General features: G+C 47.0%; 2 pseudogenes; one reads left to right on the top strand and one right to left on the bottom strand.

The window, feature by feature from the left end:
- Nucleotides 1–358: 358 nt before the first annotated feature.
- On the bottom strand, nt 359–1,155 carry LOC100396163 (protein shisa-5 pseudogene; annotated as a pseudogene).
- Nucleotides 1,156–4,268: 3,113 nt separating this feature from the next.
- On the top strand, nt 4,269–4,809 carry LOC100399299 (small ribosomal subunit protein eS10 pseudogene; annotated as a pseudogene).
- The last annotated feature ends 6,105 nt before the right edge of the window (nt 4,810–10,914 follow it).

A 10,914-nucleotide genomic window follows, 5' to 3' on the forward strand; every position in this document is an offset into this window, starting at 1 on the left:
TGCGCCATCTTAGTGTGACAGGCCACACTCGGTAACCCCAGGGTAAGCTGGAAAAGAACTCCAGATGTGCCTTGGAGAGCCCCCCACCTCTAAGGAGCCACCTCCCAGGGAGCCCCCACCAGCCCATTCTTCAAGTTTGGCTTGAGATTTTAGGAAGCATGATTTCAGGTGAGGAAGAGAACAAAGTCCTGTCCCGGCCCACTCTGGCAAGGATCACTTCCTACCTCATCGGCATCAGAGGAAGTCACATATACAGACAGGACACACACAGCATGCACGGGGCTCGAGGAACCACGCCTGCACACCACTCCCACACACACGACATAACCAAGTGGCAGTCAGAGAGGCCCAGGCACACTCAGGGGGCCGCCTTTGGGGCATCCATGTAGGCCGGGTTGGAAGGAGGCTGGCTGGTGGGATAGGGTGCAGCTGTTCCTCCAGCCAGGGTCTCGTGGTAGGACAGCAGGCCAGGTAAGGTGGTGGGTACTGTTTTGGGTAGGGTGCTGCTGGCATCGCTGGCTGGGGAGGACATGGGGTGGTAGCCCTGGTAGCTTGGTCCAGGGTAGCTGAGCCTCACACTTGGATGCTGAGGGTAAGGGGCATGCACCACAGTAGTGGACATGGTGGTGGTCACAACTGGACACAGTCGGCCTCACATCTTGTAGAGGGAGCAGCAGGAACAGGTGAAGCAGATGATGATAGTGACAACAGACAGCACAAAGATGGTCAGGCTGATGGCCACTGTTGTGCTGAACCCCTTATTAGCCTCTGCTTTCAGCCAGGGGCTTCCTGTACCCCTGGACTTCCTCTCTTTCCATCATGGGCCACTCAGTTTCAATTTCCTCTCTTTTCAGAGAAAGGGAAAGCAAGTCTCCTCTGGATGACATCAGCCACAGGAAGGACTGCTTCCTGAACCTTTGAGCCCACAATGGTACCTTCCTCCTGAGAACAGCTACTGTGTTTTCGGTACTATTCATTCATTAGTCCCACATTCAGAAAGGTGAATAGAATGCAGGCCCTGCCATTGAGGAGCTCACAGTCTAGATGGCCAGCTACATATTGCCTCATGTAGCATGTGTCTTGTCTCTCCAGTTCCATGACAGCAGAAGCCATGTCCTAAACTTCTTTGCCTTTCCCAGAGCCCTTACGTAGCATGGTGTTCAGTAAACATCTCTCTCTCTCTCTTTTTTTTTTTTTTTTTTTTTTTGAGATGGAGTCTCACTCTGTCACCCAGGCTGGAATGCAATCTCGGCTCACTTCAACCTCCACCTCCCAGGTTCAAGCGATCCCCTGAGTACCTGGGATTACAGGTGCATGCCACCATGCCCAGCTAATTTTTTTTTTTTTTTTTTGTATTTTTAGTAGAGACGGGGTTTTGTCATGTTGGCCAGGCTGGTCTCAAACTCCTGACCTCAGATGATCCACCCACCTCAGTCCCCCAAAGTGCTGGGATTACAAGCGAAAGCCACCACGCCCAGCCAATAAACATCTTTTGAACGAGTAAAATAATTTGATTTGATTTGATACTTTCCCCCTCTGTGGTTTACTTCTGCCACCTAGGTAAAATATCACCCATATGTAGAAACGTATTTTATTTATTTATTATTATTATCATTATTTTTTATAGAGATGAGGTCTTGCTTTGTTGCCCAGACTGGTCTTGAACTCCCAGGCTCAAGTGATCCTCCCACCTCAGCCTCCCAAAGGGCTGGGATTACAGGCGTGAGCCACTGCACCCAGCCTAGAAATTTATAAGTGAGGAAACTGAGGCACGGAATGGTGAAATAACTTGTTCTGCACTTCAAGTGACTCATGGTTGCTTCATCCAGAACACATGCTGGACAGCTTTGAAACCAAAGACAGCTCTGTGTCCTTGGTGCCAGTATTTACATGTCTCTTAGATTCTGAGATGCAAATTGTGCCCCATATACACATATGCAGACTTCATCAAAATCATGCATATGTTTGAAGTCAGACTTTGGTTTATGCAGAATGATTAATATTTTTTCTTATATTCAATATCAAGTTGTGTGAAAGGTAACACATGATAGATTCAGAAATATTCCAGAGAGGAAAGAGTGGGTGGCAGTTGGTGAGCTGCAACATTTTTCCTTTCACAGAACAATTCTTGTAGAAGGAACAGCGCTGCTGACTTTTTCTATTTTCAGCACAAAGTAACACTTAACTAATTAATATTCAAGTGAAGGTGTATAGCCACAGACCTCATTTAATCAGCAAGTGCTGCAAAACAGCAAACTAACCCACAGCAGAGGATGCAAATAGGTGGTCTGCTGGCGAAACTGAACTCACAGAAAGGGTTTCAAGGTTTCTCAACTTAATTTTGAATACATATGAAATGATATTTATGGCCGGGCGTGGTGGTTCATGCCTGTAATCCCAGGTACTTTGGGAAGCCAAGGCAGGTTTACCTCCCAAAGTACCTGGGATTACGAGGCCAAGAGATTGAGACCATCCTGGTCAACATGGTGAAACCCCCATGTCTACCAAAAATACAAAAAAATTAGCAGGGCGTGGTGGTGCACACCTGTAGTCCCAACTACTCGGGAGGCTGAGGCAGGAGAATTGCTTGAACCCGGGAGGCAGAGGTTGCAGTGAGTCAAGATCGTACCACTGCGCTCCAGACTGGCGACAGTGCGAGGCTCTGTCTCAAAAAAAAAAAAAAAAGAAAAGAAATGATATTTATACATTTTTTTCTTTTTTTCTTTTTGAAACAGAGTTTTGCTCTTTCACTCAGGCTGCAGTGCAGTGGTGCAATCTCAGCTCACTGCAACCTCTGCCCCCCGCCCCACCCCTCCAGGTTCAAGCAGTTCTCCTGCCTCAGCCTCCTGAGTAGCTGGAGTTACAGGCACCCACCACCACATGTGACTAATTTTTATATTTTTAGTAGAGACGGGATTTCACCTTGTTGGCCAGGCTGGTCTTAAACTCCTGACCTCAGGTGATCCACTCGCCTTGGCCTCCCAAAGTGCTGGCATTACAGGCGTGAACCACCATACCCGGCCGATATTTATATTTCTATAAGGCAAGAAAAATACAGGAAAACCAAAGGCTCACATACCCATCAATCTAGCCTGAAAAACAGAACAGCACCAGTAGCCCTGAAGGCTTCTAGACACATACAGTGCACTGAAATAATCGGAATTAGCTGTCAACAGTTACAAATTGGGACATTTCACACAAAAATCTGGATTTCCAGCCTCTCTTGAAAAAGCTGGCACCACGGCGCCTATGTTCCCATAGGGAAATATGGGGCTGGCACTGCATGGGATGGCCGTACGGATCACCCCATCCCACCCTTATCTGTTCTCTGCTGCCTCCTCCATCCACATGACCCATCGAGCCCTGGAGGCACCTGCGTTGGTAACCCATGCATTTCCTTTCTGGATTGGCTCCTTCTCCCTTGATGCTGTGCAAGCTCTCCATTTCCCTAGTTCTCCTGCCTATACTTTGGGATATCTCCTTTCCTGGTGGAGCAGGACCTTTAAGAGGCACTAGAAGTTCAGGCAAGGTGGCTCATGCCTATAATCCCAGGATATTGAGGGGCTGAGATGGGAGGATGGCTTGAGCCCAGGAGTTTGAGACCAGCCTAGGCAACATAATGAGACGCCATTTCTACAAAAAAAAAAAAAAAAAAGAAAGAAATTTAAACCTAGCCAGGCATGGTGGTGCACATCAATGGTCCTAGCTACTCAAGAGGCTGAGGCAGGAGGTTGATTTGAGTCCAGGAGTTCCAGGATACAATGAGCTATGATCATGCCACTGCAACTCCAATAAGGGTGACAGAGTGAGACCCTGTCTCTTTAAAAAAAAGTACAAACCACAGTGCTTCAAATAGTCATAAAAAAAAAAAAAAAAGAAAAGAAAAAGAGCCATTAGGCTCCATGGAGATGTGCAGACAAGGAGAAACTGTCTGCCTTCAATGGACGAGTATCCATGGAGGAAAATGACCTGTGGATCAGGCACAGTGACTCACACCTGTAATCCCAGCACTTTGGGAGGCTGAGGTGGGAGGATCATTTGGGGCCAGGAGTTTGACACCAGCCTGGCAAACATGGTGAAACCCCGTCTCTACTAAAAATACAAAAATTAGCCAGGCATGGTGGTGCATGCCTGCATTCCTAGCTACTCGGGAGGCTGAGGCAGGAGAATCACTTGAACCCGGGAGGTGGAAATTGCAGTGAGCGGAGATTGCACCATCGCACCAGCCTGGGTGATAGAGTGAGACTCTGTCTCAAAAAATAAAAAATAATAGACTTTCCAGCCCTGGACCCGGACTCTACAGCCGCCGAGATGTTGATGCCTAAGAAGAACCGTATTGCCATTTATGAACTCCTTTTTAAGGAGGGAGTCATGGTGGCCAAGAAGCATGTCCACATGCCTAAGCACCCGGAGCTGGCAGGCAAGAATGTGCCCAACCTTCATGTTATGAAGGCCATGCAGTCTCTCAAGTCCCGAGGCTACGTGAAGTAACAGTTTGCCTGGAGACATTTCTACTGGTGCCTTACCAATGAGGGTATCCAGTATCTTCATGATGTCCTTCATCTGCCCCCAGAGATTGTGCCTGCCACCCTCCACCGCAGCCGTCCAGAGACTGCCAGGCCTTGGCCTAAAGGTCCAGAGGGTGAGCAACCTGAAAGACTCACAAAAGGGGAAGCCGACAGAGACACCTACAGATGGAGTGCTGTGCCACCTGGTGCCAACAAGAAAGCTGATGCTGGGGCTGAGTCAGCAACCCAATTCCAGTTTAGAGGTAGATTTGGTCGTGGACGTGGTCAGCCACCTCAGTAAAGCTGGAGAGGATTATTTTGCATTGAATAAACTTACAGCCAAAAAAAAAAAACCTTAAAAATAAATAATAAGGCCAGGTGTGGTGGCTCATGCCTGTAATCCTAGCACTTTGGGAGGCTGAGGTGGGTGGATCACCTGAGGTCAGGAGTTCAAGACCAGCCTGGCCATCATGGTGAAACCCCGTCTTTAAAATAAATAAATAAATAAATAAATAAATAAATAAAATGCCTTGATAGTGAGGTCTAGACTGGTGTTTGACCAAATATTTGGGGTGGACGTGGTCAGCCACCTCAGTAAAGCTGGAGAGGATTATGACCATGACCTAGCCAAATTGACACATTAAAATTAACCGTTTTTCATTGGCTGGGTGAGAGTGTATGCAGGGACTGGAAGGTGGAAACACAGGTGCCAGAAGGGGGCGTGGTGAACAAGGTGCTGAGGTGGGAAGATGCTGAGCACTCTCAGAGAATCGAGAGAAGCCCAGCAGAGGAGCAAAAAGTACAGCATGGGGGTGAGGTGGTAGAAGGGGGCAAAGTGCACAAGAGGGGTGGGGAACCGTGGAGGACAGGAGCAATTGTGACTGGATGAGCGAATGCTGTGGGAGGTGTCAGAGGTTTTCAAGCAGGGAAGTGGCACAACAGGACTGTGTTCAAGAAGAAAACTCTGGTAGACACATAAAGGGTGAGGTTGAGGAGGACAGATTGGAAAGTTCTTCTAGACAAATGATCCAGTTTTGTTTGTTTGTTTGTTTGTTTTGAGATGGAGTTTCACTCTTTCACCCAGGCTGGAGTGAAGTGGTGCAATCTCGGCTCACTGCAACCTCTGCCCCACGGGTTCAAGTGATTCTCCTGCCTCAGCCTCCCGAGTAGCTGAGATTACAGGTGCCCTCCAACACGCCCAGCTTTTCTTTTTTTTTTTTGTAGTTTTAGTAGAAACGGGGTTTCGCCATGTTGGTCAGGCTGGTCTTGAACTCTTGACCTCAAGTGATCTGACACCTCGCCCCCCAAAGTCTTGGGATTATAGGTGCCCGGCCTATTTTTTTTTCTTTTTTGAGACAGAGTCTTGCTCTGTCACCCAGGCTGGAATGCAGTGGTGTGATCTCAGCTCACTGCAACCTCTGCCTCCCAGGTTCAAGGGATTCTCCTGCCTCAGCCTCCCAAGTAGCTGGGATTACAGGCATGCGCCAGCACTCCCAGCTAATTTTTTTGTATTTTTAGTAGAGATGGGGTTTTACCATGTTGGCTAGGCTGGTTTTGAACTTCTGATCTCAAGTGATCCACCCACTTTGGTCTCCCAAAGTGCTAGGATTACAGGTGTGAGCCACAGCACCCGGCCTTTTTTGTTGTTGTTGTTAGATAGGGTCTCACCCTGTGTTGCCCAGGGTGAATGCAGTGGTACGATCATGGCTCACTGCAGTGTTGCACTCCCAGGCTCAAGAAGTCTTCCCATCTTAGCTTCCTGAGTAGCTGGAACTACAGGTGCATGCCACTACACCTGGCCAATTTTTTATGTTTTGTAGAGATGGGAGCTTGTTATGTTGCCCAAGCTGGTCTCAAACTTCTAAATTCAATGGATCCTCCCACCTTGGCCTCCCAAAGTGCTGAGACTATAGGCGTGAGCCACTATGCCTGACCCAGATTTTCAATTTCTTTCTTTTTCTTTATTTAAGAGACGGGGTCTTGCTCTGTCACCCAGGCTGGAGTGCAGTGGTGCAATCATAGCTCACCACAGCCTTGAGCTTCTGGGCTCAAGTGGTCTTCCAGCCTCAGCCTCCCAAGTAACTAGGACTACAGGCATGAGCCACCGTGCCCAGTTTGTATTTCTTGAGAGGACACTAGGTTGGACAGTTATAGCAAGATGTCTTTAAAGGGCTGGGTGTGGTGACCCATGCCTATAATCCCAGCACTTTAGGAGGCTGAGACCAGAGGGAGGATCACCTTAGCTCAGGAGTTTGAGGCTGCAGAGAGCTATAAGTGCACTACAGTCCAGTCTGGACAGCAGATCGAGACCCTGTGTCTTTAAAAAAAAAGTATTTTAAAAAATCAAAGTTAAAACCTTGAAAAAGTTTTAAAAACTTTAAAAATGAGCCGGGCACAGTGGCTCACACCTGTAATCCCAGCAGTTTGCGAGGCTGAGGCGGGCAGATCATGAGGTCAGGTGTTTGAGACCAGCCTGATCAACAGGGAGAAACCCCGTCTCTACTTAAAAATACAAAAATTTGCCGGGCATGATGGCGCGCACCTATAATCTCAGCTACTTGGGAGGCTGAGGCTGGAGAATTGCTTGAACCCAGGAGGCGGATGTTGCGGTGAGCCGAGATCATGCCACCGCACTCCAGCTTGGGCGACAGAGTGAAACTCCGTCTGATGAAATCTAATAGACATCAAGGTCTGTAGGACAATAACAGCAATAATCTATCTGTAAGTAGGAAGGTGTAGGAGAGAGTGAGTTGGTTTGAAGTATGGAGTATAAAATTTCAACAAGGGACTGATATGCAGCCCACAGCCCTGTGAGGTATGGCTAGGCTTTCAGTTCTGTATCACCTGAGAGTGATTGCTAAAAATGTTCCTACTACCTAAGAGGCAGCGTGGCCTCCTGAGGGCATGTGACTCAACCCCCTTCACTGTACTTCCAAGACTACAGTCTTCCTTCACTTTGCATGAACAAAGGCAGCAGTGCACTAAGCTTTGCTGTTTGAAAATATTTTTTACTAATTTTAGCGGTAGAGAAGATGCCCTTTGATACAATTTTGGTTTTGGTCTTATCTTCTTTGCGGAAGGAAAGCAGATTCCAGGCTGTATCTGCTGTTCAGGAGTACAACAATTGCCTAAAACATTCCTAGTTTTGTATGGACCAGACCCCAGCCTAGAGTAGAAGGGCTTACGGCAATATCCTAGAGCCTAAGATCTCTGCTTTGCCCTTTAGAACTTGAATTGGCCTCCATAGTAACATTTTCCTAATTACCATAAATCTGATTATTTGCTTTATCAGAAGCTGCAAACAAATGAACAAGCCCAAAAAGGCTATGACATTTTAAAACACAAAAAGAGAATAAGTAGGTCTGGGTGCAGTGGCTCATGCCTGTAATCACAGCACTTTGGGAGGCCAAAGTGGGCGGATCACTTGAGGAGTTCAAGACCAGCCTGGCCAACAGGGTAAAACCCCGACTCTACTAAAAATATAAAAATTAGCCGGGCATGGTGGCAGGCTCCTGTAATCCCAGCTACTTGGGAGGCTGAGGCATGAGAATAGCTTGAAGCCGGGAGGTGGAGGTTGCAGTGAGCTAATATCACGCCACTGCACTCCAGCCTGGGTGGCAGAGCGAGATTCTGTCTCAGAAAAAAAAGAAAAAAAAAGGGAGCGAGAGAAAGTAGGGAACTGCATTGACCTCCACACCTATAATTATCCTTATTATAGGGAAGTTCCATGTCTGAACTTTATTCCAAATCCACCCTAACGAAAAGTATGAATCAGCTGGCCCTTCCCCTGGACCTTGCAGAAAAATGACTAACAATTATGAAGCTCACTAAAGGCTTTAAGTTACCTATCTCTTGGAATCCCTTTTACAACTCCTTTTCTTCTAGCTTCGGAATAGCCCATCTTGTGCCAAGTTTTAGGTTACTTGGGCACATTATTTAGGTGCATTGCGATCATGTGATTTTAGTCTATCTTGGTCTCCACCCTGCATAGAGAAGTGTGACAAATTTTCTGCCCTCTGTGGGCTCACACACAGCTGCAGTACCACACGGAATTACAATGGCGGTTTGAACAGTGGAGACTGTGGAAGCCCAGTGCAGAGAGCAACCTCCTCTACTAGGGTAGTTGAGAGGATGGGGAGCTAGACACGTATATGTGGATCCAGATGCTACCTGGTGCTAAGCTCTTACTCCCTGCAAAGCACTTAAAAAAAAAAAAAAACAACAAAATTTAAACACTACCTCTCCTCCCTCACCCCCCTTTTTTTTGAGACTGGGGTTTCACTCTGTCGCCCAGGCTGGAATGCTGTGGCGCAATCTCAGCTCACTGCAAACTCTGCCTCCTGGGCTCAAGCGATTCTCCCACCTCAGCCTCTGGTGTAGCTGGGATTACAGGCGCGCGCCACCACGCCGGAACTCCTGGACTCAAGTGACCCCGCGTGCCTAGGCCTCCCAAAGTGCTGGGATTACAGGCATTATCCACCACGCCCTGCCTCAAAAAGCACTTTCAATTCATGCACAAGCCCTTGAATCCCAAACACTCTCAGAGGCAGAGACTACTTTTTGGGGTGGGGGAGGGGGACCGAGTTTCGCTCTTGTTGACCAGGCTAGAGTACAATGGCGCGAATCTCGCCTCCCGAGTTCAAGCGATTCTCCTGTCTCAGTCTCCCGAATAGCTGGGATTACAGGCATGCACCACCACGCCCGGCTAATTTTGCATTTTTAGTAGAAATGGGGTTTCTCCCTGTTGGTCAGGCTGATCTCAAACTCCCGACCTCAGGTGATCCGCCCGCTTTGGCCTTCCAAAGCGTGAGGCTGGGCGTGAGGCATCGCGACCGGCCGGCAGGGACTACTTTTATTCTAACTTTATAAATAAGGAAGCCGAGACACTGTCAAGGGAGTTGCCCCGTGCCTGTAAGCAGGGAGCTGAACTGCTAGTTAGAGGAATTGTAATTCCTAGGCTCTGGTTCACTGCGCACCGCCAGGGATGGGGGTGGAAGAAGGATGGGGTGGCGTTGCAGGAAGTACATTCGCATCAAGCACTCAAAATGCCTGGAAACATTAAGAAAGGGAGCGTGCAAAAACATTTCCCTGGTTTCAGCCATCTCTAGCCCTTTTTAGGTCACTTCAAATAAAAATTGCAAATAACTGCCATGTGGAGAAGATATGCAAATGCTGCTTAATGGAAAAGTCATTTGGAGTGCTGTGAAAGTTGGCTCATTTATTTAGCTGCCTCAAGTGTGCACATCATTCTTTTTCAGGGTGACTGTGTTTGAAGACAAAGCTTTGTATGTTTTCCCGCTTCCTCTCCAATTGGATTTTCCAATTATAACATATTGATTAACAAAATACCCTGGTGGTTTGAACCGAGTATGCCTATGAGCAGGGGTTAATTGAAAATAGGGAACTGCTGTATATTTTAATTCTTTTTAGGTACTCCCATGGCGGTACCCTGTACTCGGCTCTACTCTAAAGTAAAACAAAGCCCAGAACCAGGGTAGTCAGTGCATCCCATTGTTGCTATATGCAGTTTGAAGAGCTGTCGGAACTCGGTTTTTGAACATGATTCATGTTTGTCCTGGTTCATAGGAAAACAAAACTGAAACAAAACCGAGGTCCCTCACCAATGCTCCATGAAAATCCGCTAATCTCCGGGCAGAAAGGGGCCTTAATGATCATTAAACCTAGTGGCTCTCAAAGGGGCATTGTAGACATCTGTGTATTTCTGATTGTCACAATGACTGGCGAGAGCTACTGGCATTTAGTGGGCAGGAGCCAGGCATGCTAGGATGCTCTGTGATGCTGGTCAGTCCCATACAGCGAAGAACTGAACCGCTGGACACTGATGTCGGTGAAAAACTAGTTCATTATCATCTAAGCTTAGAACTAACCCTGTTTTACGAAGGAACACAGAATATCTTTGCCCAGTTTCCATAGATCCTGAATTTTCCACAAATGCAACTACTGTTTCGATTGAAGGAAGATTGTACTGTTTTATTTAAACATTATTAATAGTTCATCGTTTTGGAAAATGAGGTTCCCAGTAGCAATGTTGCTCATAGAACTTGAGTTGTGAAATCAATACACCTTTCCAGTTTGCATTTGTGGCTCTACTGGGCAAGTATCTTACCATCAGTTAGTGTAGCTGTGCGGGGGCATTTGCATATTAAAATACATATGGTTTTATTATAATCATTTTGCAATCGTTTGTTAATAGGTCCTGTTCTTTTAAATTATTTGTAAGTTCACATTATATTACCTATGATTTGTTATTTCAGTATGGTTAAAGGGGGCGTTAGAAAAGACTAGTTATGAAAAGGAGGAGTTGGGTCTTTCACAGGGTTATGGAATGTAGCTGACTCCTTTCATAGATGAGGAAATTGAGACTCAAAGCCGTTAAACAACTTGC

This window comes from Callithrix jacchus, chromosome X, assembly GCF_049354715.1.
Source record: "Callithrix jacchus isolate 240 chromosome X, calJac240_pri, whole genome shotgun sequence".
Classification (NCBI taxonomy): domain Eukaryota; kingdom Metazoa; phylum Chordata; class Mammalia; order Primates; family Cebidae; genus Callithrix; species Callithrix jacchus.